This window comes from Panulirus ornatus, chromosome 36 (genome assembly GCF_036320965.1).
Source record: "Panulirus ornatus isolate Po-2019 chromosome 36, ASM3632096v1, whole genome shotgun sequence".
Classification (NCBI taxonomy): Eukaryota; Metazoa; Arthropoda; class Malacostraca; order Decapoda; family Palinuridae; genus Panulirus; species Panulirus ornatus.
Window position 1 is genome coordinate 6332238 of NC_092259.1, and position 22360 is coordinate 6354597.

The 22360-nt window shown below is 44.2% G+C and overlaps 1 long non-coding RNA gene across 3 annotated transcripts in view; it reads left to right on the plus strand.

The window, feature by feature from the left end:
* The window catches only part of LOC139760279 (uncharacterized), a 149831-nt gene that overhangs the window by 85347 nt on the left and 42124 nt on the right, over positions 1-22360 (plus strand). The window contains exon 1 of one of the 3 annotated variants that reach the window (XR_011715289.1): positions 156-292. The exons of 1 other annotated variant lie outside the window; for it this stretch is intronic. This is a non-coding gene — a long non-coding RNA (uncharacterized lncRNA). Of the gene's footprint in view, positions 1-155; positions 293-19253; positions 19367-22360 lie in introns of those variants that run through there. One more of the 3 variants, XR_011715288.1, reaches the window with a different exon arrangement.

The following is a 22360-nucleotide window of genomic DNA, read 5'->3' on the forward strand; positions in this document are numbered from 1 at the left end:
CACATCCGTCCGTCACATCACACACCAAAAATCATAATAATGACAAAAAAAATCCCTCAAACTTTTCACCAGTCCATAGCCTTTATGAACGACCGCATCACCTCAAACCCCCACCACCAGTCGACAGCCTGTATGAACGCCCGCGTCACCTCAAACCCCCACCGCCAACCTACTCACGCTCCCTCTCCGTTCTGCTCTAGATCCGGCTGGCGCGTATCCTGTGGGAAGTGCACACATGGCGAGCATAAAGCCGACCTCCTGCCAAAGGTCAAAAGAAGCCATTATTCCTACGGTGAGTACCAATTCTGACCAGTGCATTTGCCCGTGGTTGTTTTGGCAGAAAGGAGGGGTCAATTACTCCAACTAGGGTTCGAGCTACGACCATGAATCACAGAGTGGCGTGGGAGAGAGAGAGAGAGAGAGAGAGAGAGAGAGAGAGAGAGAGAGAGAGAGAGAGAGAGAGAGAGAGAGAGAGAGAGAGAGAGAGGTGAAGAATCGGAGAGAAGAGGAGGAGAAAAGGAATCTGACCTTGGCCAACATTGCCGTGGCAGGGCTGCTGGGCCTGGGGGTAGGGAACGTTACTAGGGAATGGGGGGGAACGGGAGGGAAGAGAAAGGAGGAAGGGGAGGAGAGGGAAGAGGGAGGTGTTAGTGAAGGCTGGGGTGATCTACTATAATAGGTGTACAGCAGATGGCCGGGGGGGTGGGTTAACTGTAGGAAGATGGCCTCACCGCAGACGAAGGGTGTCGCGTTGCAGCAAGGAGGGTAGCACCTACTTACCTCACGTGATGTTGAAGGGAGAGCGGAGGGGAGGGAGGGAGGGAAGTGTGTGTGCGGGCGTATGTGTTAACTACTTGCGTCAGGGGGAGAACTTTACACTCGCTTAACCTTACATGTGTGTGTGCTTGCGTGGTAACAACTATTCAGACGCTCGAGCCTGACCCTTTGGAGGATGAATCATTTGGCCCTTTGGAGGATGAATCATTTGGCCCTTTGGAGGATGAATCATTTGGCCCTTTGGAGGATGAATCATTTGGCTCTTTCTTCTGCTCCAATATTTCGAAAGTGATAATACAAGGAGTACCCATCCCGCCCATGGTGTTCCAGCAAGAAGTCGAATACCATCCCACTCATTTGAAGCCTCAAGAAAAAGTTAGGATAAACTGATACACGAATTATGTACAGATCTTAAAAGGCATTTCTCATTGCTCGGCATATACTGGCAAAGACGGTTACAATATTGCTTCATGACTTAAGCAAACCTTCCAACGGACATGTAACAGCTGCTGGTTTAATCTGAGAATACTGAATATGTTTAAAGGTATTTCGACTTAAATGCTCGTATGTCAGACAAACTCTCTCCCTTTCTGGTAACTGGAACCAAAGAATCCCCTGAGGGGAACTCGTAACTGTATTCCAGTCGAAAGCAAAACGACTGAAAGCATCTCAAGTGTAGTACTGTTCAGTGTTACCGTAATGCGAATCAATGATCAACTCTGTGTACAAAATTCCAAACTCGGGTTACGAAAACGCAATCGTTTTTCGTCGAAACCTCAAAAAAGAAAAATATATATGAATTTTCAGTCGGCGTGAATCGACGTGGAAAATTCATTTCCACTGCCAGAGAAATAGTCAAAGACTTTTGACAAGTCGGGAGTCACTTTTGACAGGGAGTGCCAGCCAGTGTTGAGAGAGTCCCATGGAATACAGGAATATGGAGGTCCAACTGGGAAAGTCTGAAGTCTTACCGACTTGTGAGAGACAGTGGTTATTTGGCTTTGGATTTTGAGTTTACCAGAGGCGCTAACGCTAGATGACAACCGACTGGAGTGTAACATGAAGAACAATTTATATTTTTCACTTTTCAATCCAAACGTTGAAGAATGTTGCTAGGGAAAGCCGTGACCTAATTATGACTCACAATCTTTGATCAGTTTTGCTATGATCAGTGTCACGGTTGTAACTACCATTACTATCGTTGGCGTTACAACACTAACGATGTATCTGCCAAACACATCTCAAACATGTTGTATGCTTTTGTTCCTACAACTTTTGATCATGGGAGCAAGTTATGGCCGGGAGAGATGAATGTTTTGTATCTTCTGAACAAATATTTAGGTAAAGAAGCTATCATCAATCAAGAAATATTCACCTACTGCAACGTACGAAAATACTAACGAATTTTCGAAACATTCCGCGAGAGAAACTTGACCAACAAAGTAGTTTCCGAATCATGCCAAAAAGCTTTATGTTTTAGCAATTGGGGGAGGACGGATACACGACTATACTAGTTCTTGATTCGCAATAGTATCCATGATGTTTCCTTAGAATTACTGCTCTGTTCTTCCTCTATCCATCAGCAACAGTTCATCAACACTGATATAAACCCCATCGCAAATCAACTGAGCACCTGATGGCAATTCCTCCTGCACGCTTGCCCTCCACCCTTCCTACCCCATGTGCAGCCAGCCATCGGGACAAAGGAAGTGGAGCACCCACTGGCCCCCCATCTACCCCAGGCCAGGTTATGACTGGGGCGGGCGGGCAGGAGGAGGGGGTGGAAGCGGGGGGGACCCACGTGGTTTTAGGACATCAAACCAAGAGGGGCGGTGGGCAGGAGAGATTGTGGGGGGGGGGGGGGTGTTAGGGTAGCAAGGGGGAGGGGTTAAAAAAAAAAGAGGAAGAGGGTCATCAGCAGAGAAAGCAGTACCACCCTCCTCCCCTACAACTCCAAACTTTCACTTTCGGAGGCCGTTACTCGGTGGGTTAGAAAAAAAAAAAAGGACGTAAGATGAGAGACGGGATGACAGGAAGGAGGGTTAGGACAGGAGGGCGAATGGAGCAAGATGGAGGGAAGACTGGATGAGACAAAGACGCGCTGGAACGAGGCGGTAAGATAGGACGACACTGTAAAATGGGTGGAAATAATATGACGAACACGACTGGATGAAGGCGAGAAAGAATGATAGGAAGAGGATACCAGGATGGAAGGTTGATTGGGAAGGATGACAGACATTCTAGCCAGGATAGATGGAGAAGCAATGAGATGGGAAGGACAGTGAGGTGGATGATAGGAACTTCGGGAGCCATGATGGAAGCAATATCAGATAGAGAGAAAGAATCAACAAATGACAGGAAGACTGATAAAGATGAGAGGGATAGGATGGGAAGAGTGCATGTGTGTGTGTGTGTGTGTGTGTGTGTGTGTGTGTGTGTGTGTGTGGAGGGGGATGATGATCTGGAACAATAGAGTTGCTGGTGGGCGAAAGTAGGGCACGGAAATGGGACGAAATCTGATGCTTTTGCTATGGACGTTCCGCTCCTTGTCGTCGGTTACTGATGTTCACAGTTCATAATTCTTAACGTGTAATTCATATTGCTTCGTGATTTACTTCTCAATGCCGTATATTCTTTGTTGGCTCATGTCCGTCCGCTTGGCACAATGCAGGCTTCCATTTTTCACTTTATTCTCCCTGTTCATGTTTTTAAGGACATATCTTAATAAAAGAATAGTTTTCAAAAAAGCAGTTAAGTCGAGCCCATTTCATATTCATAGCTATTACATTTGTGTGCACATTAATACACATATTTTCCAATATGCACATATGAGAGAACTTGTACACACACACACACACACACACACACACACACACATATGCACGCATACACCATCTAACAGATAAACATGCACCCATGCATGCTCGCTGGTGTATACGTGCATACACACACACGAATAAAGACATGGTTTATAAGGGACGGGGCAACACGAGTGCAAACCTCTCGCCCCGCAACGTACATAATCACACACAAGCATCCAAACTAACCAAGCAACACACACACACACACACACACACACACACACACACACACACACACACACACACATCCTTGACCGTAATTCCTGCCCAAAGAAAAATCTAAACACTGGAGACGTACTTTGAAGGCTTCACACATCCAAGGATTTTACGTTGTATTTTCAAGTTAAATCACATTTTTGAGTCGAACTTCAATCAGGTTGATGTCTCTCTATGAACAAGCTATCTTCGAATAATTACCTGACCTACATTTTACGCTACAGTGATGAGGATTACGGGAAAGGAAGCTCCTCGTGCCTCAGCAGACGCCGCCTTTACTCCGACGGGTTGACGACGGGCCTTACTGACGCGTCGACGACGACGGGCCTTACTGACGCGTCGACGACGACGGGCCTTACTGGCGCGTCGACGACGACGGGCCTTACTGACGCGTCGACGACGACGGGCCTTACTGACGCGTCGACGACGAACCAAACTGGTTGATAAATCGAGTGACGTTGCCCGAGAAGCGAGGTTCTGTTTGGACATAACCGATCGACGTTGATCTATGATGAGAGATTTTCTTTTTTTTTTTTTTGGGGGGGGGGGAAAGAAAGCCTTGATTACTGGTGTTTCTACATAATGTTATACACTATTCAGTTTACTCTTTGGGAGCAAGTTATCGGCTTACGTCAGAACAACTGCCTCGAGCCAGGGTCATTCAATTTCTCTGCAGCAGCATTTCCGTTCGTACGTTTTGTCTCCTTGATCTCATCAGCTCCATACCACTCACCGTCTCGCGTTCAGTTTTCTCGTCATTGTATTTTCTTTACCTTCCTTCCTTGCTTCCTGCTCACCTACTCGTGGCTGGTCTCGCCCGTCATTCCACCCATTTAAGCCGGGTCATAAATGCACTAGTCATCACAGGTTTTCCAAGTCATCCGTCAACCCTTTTAGCTGAACCATGCATGAGTCCACTCGGTTGGTCGATCGGCCAACAGAGCTTGTGTCCCACTTCAAACCTTACGTGTAGGTAGACCCCCTTGCGCATCCGTCATCTACACAGCTCATACCTTCAACCTACTAATCTACTTACCTTGTCTCCACAACTATGAAACGTAAACTTGTTGCAACCCATACGTTGACTTAAACCTCCACAACTATGAAACGTAAACTTGTTTCAACCCATAGGTTGACTTAAACCTCCACAACTATGAAACGTAAACTTGTTTCAACCCATAGGTTGACTTAAACCTCCACAACTATGAAACAAACTTGTTTCAACCCATAGGTTGACTTAAACCTCCACAACTATGAAACGCAAACTTGTTTCAACCCATAGGTTGACTTAAACGTAACTGCTTCATTTTCCCCATCTCTTTATCTCGACCACCAACACAACCCCAGTCTAATACTTGTGATGTGTGTGCATCATGCATTTACTGGTAAGTGGAGCCCCCCTTTAACGATGTGATGCAGCCTTGACACAGCTCGTAAAACACATGCCATACTTTAGCATGCAAGGAAGCATACTTTTATAGTTTGGAAGCCGGGAAGCGCTTAGTGACATATGGCATGCAATGCACACCACCTCACTCACATGAGATGTTGAAAACAAGCGAATGGTAAATAACAACACAGATGTAAACAATTACAGTACCATTCATTGTAAAAATGATAAATCGCAAGCAAATTATAGGATGAAACCAATATCATTCCCTTCCAAGCACAAAATGAAAAGATATCGCTCACGAAAAAAATATGGAATGATATGAGAATCAAGCATCAGTATCAAAAATATGATATTCAGAATAATTTCTAAACACGGTAGTTTTGTTGAAGCCTAACAAGCAGCTTGTCCTTCCTGGTCTGGGCAGCGTCAGGAACAAACGAACAATGGCCTCCTCCTCCTCCCACAAGTAACTAACAAATAACAATAGCATTACTGAAAGAACTTGTGCCCCTGACCACATCAATAAATAAATGAATAAATGATATATATATATATATATATATATATATATATATATATATATATATATATATATATATATATATATATATATATATATATAAAATAGTTCTCAAGGACTTACCAACCCGGCCTCCTAAACAAGGCAACGTAATTAAACGAGGAACGGTTTCCAATCGCGCAGTCAAAAGAGAGACCCAAGTGTATGCGTTATTGAGCCGTTGGCGCCCTGGGGGACCTTGGCCTACATTGTTGGCTCGCTGCGTAACTCAACCCAAGGACTCGAGGGCTGAACTTTTGACATAATGCACTCCTGACCTCCATCCGCCAAGGAGCAGGAAGTCCACAGCTACGGTCCCTCAAGATCGGCTGAAGATAACCTGTAAGATAGGACGAAGGGTAAATATAAACTCATGCGCTGGGTCTGTCTGTGGAAATGATAATGTGGAGGTTATATGTACCCTATTCACCTCATCAAACTGGGAAGGAGAAGTGATAAGATATATATCCTCCAACAGGAATACTGTATAGATATTCTCAAGGCAAGATGCTAAAGTGACAGACAATGAGGAGGAAAAAAAAACAAGTGGAAATGGAACACGTGATGCATGTGTACGTTACGTTTTTATGCTCTGTTTGCCATTTCTCGCTAAGGTATGGACAAGAGGAAGTACGGCAAAGGCCGTTCCGTTATTCCTGAAACAATATGCGACAGCATTCCACTCCGTACCATTCCGGTAACAATATCACCATAATGCACGATACCATCTATCCGTTAGGCGAGACTGGTATGGATCACGAGTATTGCATGACGATAGGATCCACCTGTTGCATCAGATCATGCGATTCTCATGATCCATGATGACTTAATCTGCATCAAGATCGTTCGTTAACATTGGAGAGCTATATAAACTGCTGTATAAACGATGTTAATAATTTCCTTCCATCCCTCCACAAGCAGTGCTTTCGAGACGCTGTGATAAAACTGCCCATGTGATTGTATCGCCAAACGAATCACCCACCGACCTTCGTATGTTCGCAGACACTGTAAAGACCCATTAACTAACAACTCCCTCTGGGCCATAGGAGTCTAGATAACACGATAAGAATCCCATTTGGAGGTCCTTTGGCGCGACAGAGGAGGAAAGAGAAGGATGACAAAACATCCAAAGAGAATAGAGTGTGTGTGTGTGTGTGTGTGTGTCCGTGGACACCCCCATCTGCAGTGAGGGATCTCGAGACCCAGTTGTCATAATAGCGTGAGGGCGTTGTACAGGCAAGGATGGACCGCGCCACGCAGCGCGCGTCACCTTGTGCGAGATGGATGAAAGTGAGGGAGGGGGGCGGCGGGGGAGGGGGATGGGTGGAACCCGAAGTCGGGATGGGGGATGATCCTACACCACATGCCGATGGGCCGGGGAAGGTTGGAATCCAGAGGGTGAACTCACAGACGAAGGTTAGGGCCGGGGGGTGTGGGTGTGGTGGTGTCCAAGTCGAGGGGGATGATCTCATAGACAACGAGAAATGAGTAACGAGTCAGGGGGTCATCCTACAGTTGACGATGTCGAGTTTTACGCATTTAAAGACGGAGGAAAACGAATACGAGGATGGTTGAGGTATGAATGGTAAATGTGAAGATGAAGGATGATCGAGGAGGAGATGAGGATCACAGAAAATCAAGGAGCGAGCGAGAGAGAACGGAAACGGGTGGGTATAGTTGATACAGGATGATGAGCTCACACACAACCGTTACCTATGGAAACTCTTGTTAAAGGCTAGGCAGCAAGATTAAACGGCATTAACTAAATAAACCAATCAAAGAGACAACCTGAAATTGAAAAAAAAAAATGCGAAAGAAGTTTTACTCAAGGACGCAAACGCGAAACTCTGAAACTCTCTACACTCGTTGTGGGTGAATGTGTGCACGTCTCCAGACACAGCACCAGGCAGAGACGGACGGGGGTTCGGCAGCTGTTCTCGGGACAGAACACAACGGTATCACTCTGATTTAAAATTTCCCCCTCTTTTTTCTTTTTTTTTTTTTTGGATTACATCAATCCTCCCACCTCCTGCATCTAACAGAACCAGGACGACTCGTACAAGATCCTCTGGCAAATATCTGACGTTCAGCGAGTGTATAAATTGGCCGCCCTCTCTCTCTCTCCACCTGAGTGTATTCACTCCTCACTCGCTCTTGGTCTGACGACATCACAGCTTCGGTAAGATATGGAATACTTACGACTCGTACCAGCACACGCTGACGACGTCTCTCCGTCCCCCCTACCCACCTCTCTTTATCTTCCTTTACTGTGGCACCCACCCACCCCTCTCAACTCCCTTCCCGTCCTGCTTACAGCAAAATGCTAACTCCACAGAATTCCTCATGCCAGTCACGGGGCTGCGGGTGTGAAGGCGCCCAGCTGACGGGTCAAAGGAGGGAGCTGAAAGCTGTGAGGGGGGAGGGGGGGCGAGAGAAGGGTGAGGAGGAAGGTGGGGGGGCGCTTGACTTCGCCCCTCACGCCCCGCCCAGAACCCAAGCCTCTCCCACACATGGCTTCCGGTGGCATCGGGCGAGGGGGAGGGGGGATCGCGCCACGTCTGCACGCTGTTCCGCAATGAACACCCGCTTCCTTCCCCCCTCTTCCACGTTTCCTTTAGCATTAGTCGAAAACCTGGAGGTTGCCCCGCGATCATACATCCACCTCAGATCTTATCTAAGTCCTTAGATTCCGTCATTCCAACCCAGGATAGGAGGGGAATGCATGCACGTCAGCCCAGTCATCAAGCTGTGCATAACTCCAAGCTATTAACTGAGGTAAAGGAAAAAAATATCGTAGTCATCTCGGGGAAAAGTCAGCTTTCGTGTCATCTGTGAAGAACGCAAGATGATGACGATTTCAATAGTAAGACGACATATCCATATTTTTTTACAGACCCATTAATCGCTAAGCCTTGACTTTTGCATACGAACGTGACCAGTGTAATTAAAACTCGACATAAAATGCTTACTTAAACCGCTGGTTGCTGAAGTTGGGTCAAAGTTCATGCTCCTGTCTTGTGAGCAGGTATTATAAATCAGCATAAGGACCATTTCTGGTCAACGACGAAATGTCATCATGCAGTTTAAGTCATCAATGTGACATGTGTACTGTGGCGTATGCATATTTGCCTTACCCTTTCACCTCTTTTCATTCCCCCTCCTCCTCTTTGGCCTATCTTCCCATTCCATATCCTTCCCTTCGTCTACCTTTCCCATCCGTCAACCACTAACGTTTAAGTTGGTGAAACAGCCCGATTAAAAAGTTTCTGATAACTTCAAGAAAAAAAAGCAACATTACGGAAATTATGAACACAAATCAGGAACAATATAAGAGGAGAGAAGCTAGAACAAATGGCTGGCATTATTGGAACATAACGAATGAAAAGTTCGTGACAACGTCCAACAGGAAAAAAAAAGAGAGACACACTACTCAAATTATGACAAAAGAAGACAGGATGATGAGTGAAAGAAAAAATACATACATCAGAACAACTTTCCGTGCATCAATAGAATATTAGAAAAAGCACACACACACACACACACACACACACACACACACACACACACACACAAGGGCCACAAATAACTTCAGAACATAAAATCTGGCAAAATAAAAGCAAAACTTCCAACATGTGGAGAATGCGGATTAACGCCTGACCTCACAAGAACACTATGAACAGGGAAACGATGCATTAGCGTAACAACAAGGGTCATAAACAAGCGAGAACGTATGTGGGGATTATCTTTCTCTCAACACCTGAAGGTGTAAAACGAATCTTCGGTTGGTGGATGTACCTTAAATGCTGACGGCAGCAGACAGGCCTGCACCCCCAAAAACAATCAACCAAGTATACAGAGAAATTAATGACACTGGTAGAGGATGGAGAATGATAATCAAATCCTAAGGCAGAGAACTGACATCAGAAAATACATGGAATAAAAATCGTACTCCAGTTAAACATCATTATAGAGACACGAAGAACAATTAGCTGCTAACAGATAAAGATAGGCTGACGAGAGGAGGCTGAACTTTACGAGGAAAAGCTGAAAGAAACTCCAACACTGACAGATTCTGATAAACAAACACGAGCAGGACAACACCAGCGAGCACCTGACACTTGCTGGGACTTCTGGGCTGAGGAATATGAAACTAAAAAGCCGACGAAGAAACATCAGATAGTTAAATTAACCCCTCCCCCCCCCCCCCCAAAAAAAAAAGGGAGGACGACACAAAAAGAGGGTTGTTGGTAGCCAAGTACAAGGAAATCTGACCGGGAAGCAAAAACTGACACGGGCATGACACACAACCCGGGGGAGTTGACATAAACTCTGGTCGACACTGCCACCCGAGCTAACCCGTCGAGGATGAGTGTGAGAGACGTGTCATTACAGAGTGTGCACCACTACCGCCCAATTGCCTCCTGCAAGGCACGAACCTCCTCTCCGCCCTTCTCCTCGGCTGCGCCCCTGACTTGCCGCCGCTGGCCTTGACCTACACTACCCCTATTCATGACAGCGCGCCATGTGTTGCTATCCGTTACTCCTGTCCCCCTTCATTCTTCTTCTCCTCCATCCTTCCCTCTTCTACTCTCTCAACACCACCCCCTACCTCCCTACATCCCCTCTGACTCCCCCTCCCCTCCCTCCCTCTCTCTCTTTCCTCTCCCCATCATCGACCTCCTCCCCCATCCACTCCCTCCGGATGCGGACTGGGGGTCCCCACAAGCGTGACTCCATCGATCAAGATTTCACCTTTACTCTCGCAACCGAAGGGCATTAGAAGTTGCCTGAGCTTGTCGTCATCCCAGTCTCGATGACAGCATCCAACGCACAGTAACTGAAGGCATCACCCGTGTGCTGGAGGTATCAAACAACATGCAAACACTTCTTTTTTTTTCCCCTTTGGTCCAGACACTTCAAGTCTGACGTACACTCTAAGCACGAGACAAACACGTCTTTAAGCTATGGAGGAGACAGCAAAGGCTAGGAAACGGATAGAATTCTAAACGAGATACTCAAGTGTGGGATGTCAAGAAGACGCTAAATTCTACGTCGCTCTCAAGTCTTACATACTCAGGCCTAAAACTCTGAATTCTAGAACTGCCACTGATGTTTGAGACTTGTGCAGTCAAGCAGGGAATGTGGAAGATAAGAAAGCAAAAGTAACATTCATGGATTTAAAGAGGTTAACGCGAATGGATTCTTGAGAGGTTTAGACTAAATGTGTATGGAAGATTTCTGAATCACGTCAAGAGCTTTGGACAATGTAAAAGCGTCTGCATGAGAGTGAATGCTGGTATGGAGAAAGGTTTTGACATCTAAGCGTGGGTCAGGGCTCTGAAGTGAACCTAATATCACCATGATTCTTCGATGGATCATTGCGTGCGTGAGATGGTGGGTCATCACAGAAGCCACTACAGTCGTTACTTCATAACTTAACGATCGTAGCAGCACAGGTGATACTGTTCTGTTGGATGCCTCAGAGGGACAAGGTGTGTGTGTGTGTGTGTCTGTGTGTGTGAGAAGGAGATAGTAAGTATATGCCAATCACCGCAATTCTACTGCTCATGAATGCCAATCATAGCAATATCATTGTTTCTAAATGGATACCCTTAACGTAATATTCTAATCTGTATGCAAAAGAATTACATGTTTTTTGATGAATTTAAGTGTCTGGGAGTTATGATCAGCAAGTTTGAAGGCTGAAGCATAGGCGAATTGTGCCTAGAAAACTCGCCTTCACCAAGAACCAATCAACCTCCTCCCTTCCGACTCGCACAGATGCCTTCTGCAGGGTATAATTGACAATAAAGGAAAAACGAATACGCCGAAGACTTGCCTCTGATGTTCTGCAGTATAATGACATTGGTCACTATTTCACGATGCTTCAACAACCAAAGTTTGAGAACGAGTCGAACGATCTCTTATAATGGCCATTAATCACCTCGACTTCCCAGAAAAGCAACTATGCAAGTGGAATCACATTCTCCACGAAGTCCTCTGCACACCCCATACACCTGTGAGTCTCTTCGTCTTAAATAGCCTTTCGGAATTAGATCAATCATGAGGTCCATTTCTGATGATGAATATCTTCCAGTCAATGTGCAGCAATATCTTCCAATCAAAATGCAATACTGGAGCCCATGAGTTTTGCTGTGACCCCTTGACGGTATATAATAATAAACAGCGACACCAAGAACACATTCCTTCCGATCAAAAAACAACCTGGTCACTTTAAAGAAAAAAAAGAGAGGAAAAAAATGGAATCGGGCCAGCGTCGGGTCCCTTCCCCCCAGACATTCATTCGCAAGAGGGATAACCCCTTCCCATAAGCCACGAGCACGCTGGGCACCTTCGTCCTCACGGACCGCATCACTGCTGCATGTCTCGGCGGCTGTGCGACCTTGACCGTCTGCATCCCCGTCAGGAACCACAGTTTCGCTGCATGGAACTGGGGTGGAGTGGGAGGAGGAGGAGGGATATCGAGGCGGTGGTCTTCCGATGTCTACACCCAGTCCAAACTCTCTATCCCTTAACGACAGCCCTACAGGTTGTGGGAACTATCCCATAACAGGTTAAGCCAAGGAAAAAAAAAAGGAAATACCCAATGGCCTTCGCAAAGGACTAGACGTTTGCAAAACTCTTGAGGATGTTCAAATATCGAAACGAGCTCAACCCTGCGACACTGTAAAGAGATTTTCCCCTTTAGCCTCAACGTGGAGCTCTCGTGGAAATCTCCAACTTCTCGATCAAATAAACTGACGGGAAATAAGACGAAGCTAAAGATAATGCAGGTAAATAGAAAATGGTACAAATGCAGCCTGACTAAATGAAGAGTGCATATGGCAAACACTGGATCAAGAACACAAGTTGAACAAACTACTCGGATAAAACAAAATTGAAAACTACTTTGATGAAATTGAAAACACGATCACTACCACTCGTATCTCGTCATTCGTACATCCGCTATCAGTAGTTCAGTCTGTGACAGTGAATCACAGACCCATGTCAACGAAGAGACACGCAACACAAAGTGTAAAGCTAACAAGGAGAAACATTCGACCAAAAGATAAGATCAACAAGTTAAATACTTAACGGCAAACATGATATAAAGCCATACCATCGTTAACACGTAGCATGTTGATGTGGACCACGAGCACGACTTTCGGGTTAATGTCAAAAGGTCATGTGAACGAGGGACGTAATCACTGAGCACTGAAATCAATAGATAAGGTAGACAGATACCAAGGTCAATAGATAACGCGAGCAATGAATTACAAAGTCAATTGGTAACTGGGTCTGGCAAGGAATGGACGCATCAACACTTCAAACTCGAACTTAAGAGGCTTCTTTGCGAAGTGTGAGGGGTAAGGAGGCGTCAATGAGGACAGGGTGAAGATGAGTGGTGAGATGAAGGAAGGAGTATGAGAAGATGAAAAACAAAGGAAGACTGGCAGAGGACGAGGAGAGAAGAGGTAACATCTAGGCCTCGCCCCTCTCTCATTTTCTCTCTTTATGTTTCGTCGCATGCATATGACGGATAAAATAATGTCGCTCTGATTGTCTGTCCACGTCTCAATTTTACAAGCAATCCTTCAATGCTGGAGTCTTTAACGGAAACCTTAACTTCTCTGCAACAACTTCTGACAATATATATCCAACTTCCACATGAAAACAATGTAGCCTAACTGCAATCCGCGTGTTTACAGATACCTTCAACCTGGTTACTAAACAGAATTCCATACATCAGGGAGCTGCCAATGTAGTACTAGCCACCCATCCCCTCCACATACCGCCTTGCGTCCATCCCATCATCAATAACCACACTCCTCGAAAACCTGATCCACAAGCCAACCAATATACCCCACTAACGCCCACAGAGCACCACCAAACTGCAACACGCCCACTAGCACCCACAGAGCACCACCAAACTGCAACACGCCCACTAGCACCCACAGAGCACCACCAAACTGCAACACGAACCACACCACATCCTGGGTGGTTGTCCTCCCAGCATTTCCTCAACACACATGAAACAAAAAAAAAAAAAGTTCATTGCTGACAGTCCAACCAGAGTCCTTCACGAACGTTCAATATCCAAAATCCTCAAGCTCTGCACTACACTAGATAGAGGTCGTTACTACAGTTTTCTTCAGTCTATCATTTATGAACTCCCATCACCACCTTCAGTGTGAAAGTCCTCCCACTTTCAGATGACCTCACAATCACAGTGCCACGACACCATCCAAGCAACAGCGAACAGCCAAACACATTTTAGAGCAGGTTAAACAATGTCTGCATCACCATAAAGGTCTACCATGACCCTTTTAACCTGGCAGACACGAACCCAACCTGCATCCTCCTGTCACCCTGAACACTCGACCACTCCCACTCAACAAAACTCCAAATGTACTGGGACTTGCGTATGACACACACACACACATGTACACTCACACACCACATTCTTTCCCCACACCACGAACGTCGACACAAAAGGCCGTAAACAAACTAAACACCCTCGGAACACTTACTGGTACAGCCAAATTTTGCCAAGCTAAAAATCTTTTGGTATCCTCTACAGACAATCCATCTGCTCCATCCTGGACTATGCTTCTTCCCAGTCATCTATATTGTTCAAAACTAACAAAGCAGCAAGCCACACAAAATACAATCCTCAGAACTATCGACTTTCCTTAGTTATCGAACCTGACAACCACAAACATTCAACACCTGCACAATGAAATGAAATCGCCTCCACTTAAACCTGAACTAAACTTGCTTGGAAATAAGTTCATTCTAACTATACCATACCTTGCTCATTCGAACCACTCCATAACCAACCTCAATCCCCCAAGTTAGTCACAAAAACTGAATCGACAAACATCTAAACAACCGCCCTCCCTCCCAACCCTGTCTCAAACACCATCTCAACAGTTATACAACCATCGAAAAACCACAAACATATATACAACCATCGAAAAAAAACTCCAAAAGATATATAACCATCTAAAAAAAACTCCAAACAATACATAACCATCTAAAAAAAAAACTCGCAGATAGATATACAACCATCTGAAACTACAAACAGATATACAACCATCTAGAACCACATCTCCAGGAAGTGTTACCTAGTTACAATTTCTCCTCAGCCCTCAGGCCACCGTCAAAATCTCTAACATAACAAACACAGTTTCAACATATCACAAGACCCTTCCATGCCCAAGATGCAACGTCTAGAGACGCGGAACACAAGTGCTGCGAGGGCCTTACTGAGGGATAGGGGGGTCCTCATATGACACCTTCACTCGCCATCTCTGTCAACCTTATCGCAAGCCTTCTACGGAACCGTAAATGCCACTTAAAATTCATTCTCTTTCCCTAAATATTTATCACAAGTTCTTCAAACACCTGGTCCAAACATCCTCTACCTCTCGTGAAGCCACATTGCTCCTTCCTAAGCAGATGTTCTTTACATGCCACCACCCCTCTCAATTACCATCCTCCCATTACACCTTACCAGGTATACTCAACACACTTGTACCTCTGTAATTTGAGAATTCACTTTTATGATCCTTGCCTTTACGTAAGGGCACTTTACACGTATTTAAAGTCATCTGGCAACGCAACTTCAGGCTAAAAACACTAAAAAGTCAGACTAACCAGTCAACGCCTGTCACTCCCTTATATGAAAAAGTGCATTCCATTCTAGACAACATACATGCCACTTCGACCATAAAGATAAATAATCTAGAGGAGTGTTCATTTCCCACTTCATATTCCGCTAAACCATTCGGCATGCCACCAAATCCACCACCATATAATTCAGCGTATTCAACATTCCTTCAAAATACTCATTCCATTTTCTTATATTCACCACTTCTTTGCCTGTTACCACTTTCCCAATCTGCTGTCCTCACCCTCTCTCATATCCATTGTTTAAATACTATTCAACCCCTTCAAAGGCATTTTCTAGTTGTTCCTATAGTCCATCGATGCTTGCTCATTCAGCCTCTCAATTACTCTCGCATATTCCAGTAATACAATACGACCTAATCTTTATGCAAGTCCACATGGGGAGAGAAATAAGATTGGCTGGCTGCTGAGGGCGCTTGAGAAGGGAGAGTGATGGAGACTGGAGTAGTGGAGATTGGAGGTAGAAGAGATTCGACGTTATGGTGGAGGAGCTGACTACTGGGAGGGGCTGGCTGTTGCAGGATTTATGTTGGAGACCTCTAGGTGATGTAGGAAGGTGGATGTCGGAGGAGGAGGAGGCAGAGTTCAAAGGAACCTGAAAGTTAAAGATGGATGTCAGAGCTTGATTTTTGACTGAAGTTGGAAGATAAGGAGAGGTCGAATGCTGGAGGAGGGGTAGGTGCTAAAAAGATGACAGAAGCTATGTAATGATACAAGCTGGATGTTAGGGAGGCTGAGTGCCGGTGGAGCTGGGCACTAGAGGAAACTTTATCGGACGTTGGATGTTGCGAAAGGCAACATGAGTTCACAAGACAGATGAGCTGTGTACAAGGGCACAGGGGTGTGTGTGTAGTGCTGACGTTGGGTCAAGAGGAATATGTCCTTGACCTCGTTTATGTGGTGTGCCGACAGCTGATGTGGTGATGACGTTGGGCTGACCCGTTGCACCTCGTGATCTGCACCCTGGGCACAGTTCCACATGACCCCTGCGTGTTGTCCCCCTCTCAGCACAGACCTCCACCCCGTAATATTCGTCTATGCAGACAGAATAGACATCAGGCAGCACAAACGGGGCACCCGATCAAAACATTCTCAAGCAGACGACCTCAAGAATTAAAACACGTATTCCTCAATTAAGCAGGACCCCACAGCACTTGATTATTCTCTAGTGTCTTCAGTACGTGGGTTTCATTTACAAACCACTGAAGCAAACGATGACAGAAAAACGTATGAAATACATTTGTATTATAGGCAGAATTTTAACAAAACTACTTTTAGAATCTGTGCAAGTCTTCATCATGAGCCTTGATAAAACAGGTTAAATAATCGCAGCAATCTTTGATCAAGGTTTATATAACACTGACAATTTAAGAATTTTGGGTTCTGTTCGTTTTAAATCTCCCGTCATTCTCTCTCCCGAAAAAATACAGTATGATTGAATCGTCTTTGTTCCGGTTGCACATCTAAAGTACTCTTGATTCCTGGGAGCTTTAATATATATATATATATATATATATATATATATATATATATATATATATATATATATATATATATATATAATATTCATTTTACTTTGTCGCTGTCTTCCGCGTTTGCGAGGTAGCGCAAGGGAACAGACGAAAGAAATGGCTCAACCCATCCCCATACACATGTATATACATGCACGTCCACACACGCAAATATACATACCCATACATCTCAATGTACACATATATGTATACACACACAGACATATACATATATACACATGCACACAATTCACACTGTCTGCCTTTATTCATTCCCATCGCCACCTCGCCACACATGGAATAACATACCCCTCCCCCCGTCATGTGTGCGAGGTAGCGCTAGGAAAAGACAACAAAGGCCCCATTCGTTCACACTCAGTCTCTAGCTGTCATGCAATAAACCCGAAACCACAGCTCCCTTTCCACATCCAGGCCCCACAGAACTTTCCATGGTTTACCCCAGACGCTTCACATGCCCTGATTCAATCCACTGACAGCACGTCGACCCCGGTATACCACATCGATCCAATTCACTCTATTCCTTGCCCGCCTTTCACCCTCCTGCATGTTCAGGCCCCGATCACTCAAAATCTTTTTCACTCCATCTATCCACCTCCAATTTGGTCTCCCACTTCTCGTTCCCTCCACCTCCGACACATATATCCTCTTGGTCAATCTTTCCTCACTCATTCTCTCCATGTGCCCAAAATATTTCAAAACACCCTCTTCTGCTCTCTCAACCACGCTCTTCTTATTTCCACACATCTCTCTTACCCTTACATTACTTACTCGATCAAACCACCTCACACCACATACTGTCCTCAAACATCTCATTTTCAGCACATCCATCCTCCTGCGCACAACTCTATCCATAGCCCACGCCTCGCAACCATACAACATTGTTGGAACCACTATTCCTTCAAACATAGCCATTTTTGCTTTCGGAGATAATGTTCTCGACTTCCACACACACACACACACACACACACACACACACACATATATATATATATATATATATATATATATATATATATATATATATATATATATATATATATATCTTTCTTTTTTTCTTTCATACTATTCGCCATTTCCCGCGTCAGCGAGGTAGCGTTAAGAACAGAGGACTGGGCCTCTGAGGAAACATCCTCATCCAGCCCCCTTCTCTGTTCCTTCCTTTGGAAAAAAAAAAATAAATAAATAAAAGAGAGGGGAGGATTTCCAGCCCCCCGCTCCCATATATATATATATATATATATATATATATATATATATATATATATATATATATATATATATATATATATATAAGGGAGGGGGAGGGGAATGCAAGTATACATTTGTCTCCTGATACCTATTGCCGAAAAGCTAGCCTCTTCAGAAAAAAAATTGACAACATAAATCAGTAACAGAAAAACACAAAAATACTATTCTTAATCTCTTAATAACTTTCCAACCAAAGATGTTCCCATTAAAAACCATGAACAGGGCACATTTATCCGCATTTCTGCATTTTAAGATGAATGAATTCATTATGTTGTTGACTCCAAGACGGTCAATGAGCCAGGAATACTCCTGTTTACGTAAAGCAATGATCGTATATTCTATCTTTAAGCCTCTTTCTACTAAGAAACTGAATAATAATAATAATAATAATAATAATAATAATAATAATAATAATAATAATAATACTGAAATAACAATAATAATGAAATAATAATAATCAAATATAAGATATCAAAATCAACGGCAACAGAGTTAAATCTTCGTTCATATTTTTTATCATCTTTCAAAATGCAGGAAATCGCTTTCAAGCTCATCAGTTCCTCACAGATTTCCGGGAATCACGCTTCTAAAAGCAGGCTTTCCTACCTCCAGTTCAGTGACGACCAACGGGTGAAAAAATAACACCAAAGTCGCAATGAATACTAGGTATAAGGGTGCCTGTTGCAGCACGGCAGCACGAACTGCCCTCTGCTAGTTAACCGACCCCTCGTTTACCCATTTGATTTCGGAACGAGTGACTCAAATATTCTATTACATCAAATATTCAAGCCTCTTTATACTTTTATATAATATTCATATAATTATCTACTTCTGTAAATGACACAGTCGTGATTTAACAAGGTAATTAGTGTTCCATAGACCCCCCTGGTACGTAAGGTGGATAGTTCAGTAACGGTCTGACAACGACGTTTGGGCTAGCTCGTCGCCCGTTTGGCGCTCTTTTCCAACTCGGACTCACTCCTAAGCTGGTACTTGCCCGTGCTGTGTCTCCTGCGTGGCCTCCGTGTGGGTGATTTTGAGTGTCGTGTTTTACGTGTGGAATTCACAAGTCATTCCAAACGGCCAGGTAAATTCATATATACTAGTTAAGAATGATTTGTCTTATATGATATCGACTGATTATACGAAGACGTTTTCATTACTAATTTGTTCCATTTGTCGTGTGTATGTGACTGTTCTGTTTTACCCGTTGTACATAGCGTAATGTAAGACACCAAGTGTTCGTGGTGTTTTGATACAGCCAATCACACTTCTTAGAATGTTATGGGTTGGCATGACTCCTCGACTAACGATTTGTAACATAGTGGGGCCCATGTCCGGGTGGTCTGAGTTACGTACGATTCGAAGGATTTGAAATTCAGGAGCTGTAATTATCTTAATTTTCAATTTACTTATTTGACTTGTTCATTAATTTAGTTTTACCGAACTATCATCATTCAACGATTATGTCGATATTTGAGTTTTCACGAAAACCCTTTCGTGTTAAGACTAAAGGGTGATATATAGTGTGATTGGGCATGTCTGAATAATAATTACGGGGTCAGACGACCGAATTAGGATAGGATGATAGCATTGGATTGCTGTATATATACTTCCTACGTGTAATAATGCGTTTGTGTGAAGTTGATTCTGATGCTTATAATAGTTGTAGCATTAGCAGTACAGAAGCGATCCTTCTCAATTAACTTGACGGTAAGATGCAAATAAACAGAGGGAAGAACCAAGGAGATTAGGAAATGTATAATGATAGAGAAAGAGAGAGCATGATAGGAAAGTTAGAATCAGATCTTAGGATAAGAATAAAGTGGTAACAGTAACGCCTGAGAAGAAATCGTTCATCGCTGGAAACTTCGATAAAAAATATAAGTTATGCGTTTAAAAGTTCTGTGCTCCCTAACATTTGGTTGTATTTAAAAGAGCGTTAGGTGTCAACTTTGAATACAGCTGCCACTTTAGCTGATAAATATGCATAAACCCAGAGTCATCAGTAGAAGGCGTAAAGATAGGCTCGAGTATAAGTGATTACGGAGCTAGGCTTGGTAAAGTTTCACCCCCTCTGCTATTTAGACAATGTTACTATTTAGACAATGTTAGGCTTTGACTAGACTTTGTAGCTAGGCTTGTTCTAGGCTTTGTAGCAGTCCAAGCTTTGTAGCTTGGTTTTGCAGCTAGAATTGTACTAGGCTTTGCAGCTAGGATTGTACTAGGCTTTGCAGCTAGGATTGTAATAAGCTTTGCAGCTTGGCTTGGTTTGTACTAGGCTTTGTAACCCGACTTGGACTAGGCTTTGCAACTAGGCTTGGTACTGTTTCACATTCTCTAGATAAGTCGTACAGGTACGGTAAGAGTGAAGTTAGAAAAGCAATCGCCTAGTTGCGAGATCATGTCGTTGTTAACTGTGTTAAGTTAACTTGCAAGTGTTCAGCCATGGAGGAACAATCTCTTGTGAGCTCGCTCGGAAGTAGTACCAGTCAGTCAAGTAAGTCTGTCAGTATTTGCCAGGATGGCCCGAGACCTTGACAGGGACTGCAACATAACGTCCCGACGGACCATGCAGGTCAACTACATGGCCACCACTCTGACAGAAATTACGGCAGGAGGTGAGCTAACTTTTCTCTAATGGCCTGGCAGGACCCTGTGACAGCAAGCGAGTCTCACCTCTGCCTGTTCGCCCTCAAGCCTGACGGAAGCATGGGATTTTGCACCTGACTGCCCTAGGGTCAACTATTACTCAACTATGTTATTTTTCCAATGCCTCGTCTGGACATCATCAAAGGTAATGGAAAGGCACTTTTTGTCACCAAACTCGGACCTTCTCGAAGGTTATTACCAGGATGGAGCTGACAGAAAGGGCCAAGATCTCAGCCTTTGTGACACTTGATAGCCTTTACCATACCACTATCGACTCGTGCCCGTTGATGTGAGTAACGTACTAGTTACGTTCTAGGACCCTGTCCATGCTGTCAAGAGATTTGCAGGATATCCAGGTCTATCTAAATGATTTGGTCGTGGTATCATCTGCGTGGGAAGCGCACCTAGTAAGAGTGAGGGCCCTGTTCAACACACGTCTGGCACAGGCAGAACTGACCATTAAACTAGTAAGTGAGTATGGGCACACCACCATGGTCTTCCCTGGCCACCTTGGTTGGTCAAAGTAAGGTTGCCCCCCTGTGCACGCAACGCTGGGTCAAAGCCAAACATCAGTTCCTGCCTCCAACTGATCGCAAGTTCCAGTGAACACCAGAATGTCATATAACCCATGAACGAATTAAGTCCTTGCTTACCTGTGCCCCAGTGCTGCAAGCACCAAACCTCACTAAGCTATTTTCCTGACACATTAACGCTAGCGATACGGGAAATGGTGCTGTACCACAAGCTAGAGAAACTGATACTCTCTATCTGTGTGTTATTTGTCTGCAAAGTTTAAGAAGCATCTGCGAAATTATTCCACCACTGAAAGAAAATGTTTAGCATTATTTAGCATTATTAGTAGCCCAAGAAAAATTGTGATATCGAGTAGGTGCTATGCATCTCATAATAGCATACACTGACCACAATCCCCTAAAGTTTCTAAATGTGATGGAAACAAACTAATGGTTAATGAGGTAGTTATGAGTGATACATTAATTCAGTTAAGAAATAAGGCACAGAAGAGGACAGGACAAAGTTTTGGCTGATATTCTGTCACGTGTATATATATATACGTAGTAAAACTAAACTTAATTTTCATCTGAGAAGAATGACGTGTCGGTTTGAACTGCCCTGGTGCTATGTTCTGATCCTGGCTCATTCGTTTGGTTTCGATGCGAGTGACTTGAGTTAATATTCGATGACACTGAATGTTACTCTTTTCAAGGATGATAAAATTTCTTATACTACACAGGTGTGATTTACCTAGCGAAGCAGTGTTTCTGAAACGCTTCTGAGACCCTGGTATGCAAGCTGCATACTTCACTTTTTTTTATTAGCAAAGTTGCCCAGCTTGGCTCCAGTTTGGCAAGGTTTTCACTCTCTCTCGACCTGGCTGTGTATGAGCTCTCTCTTACGTACCGTGCGTGTG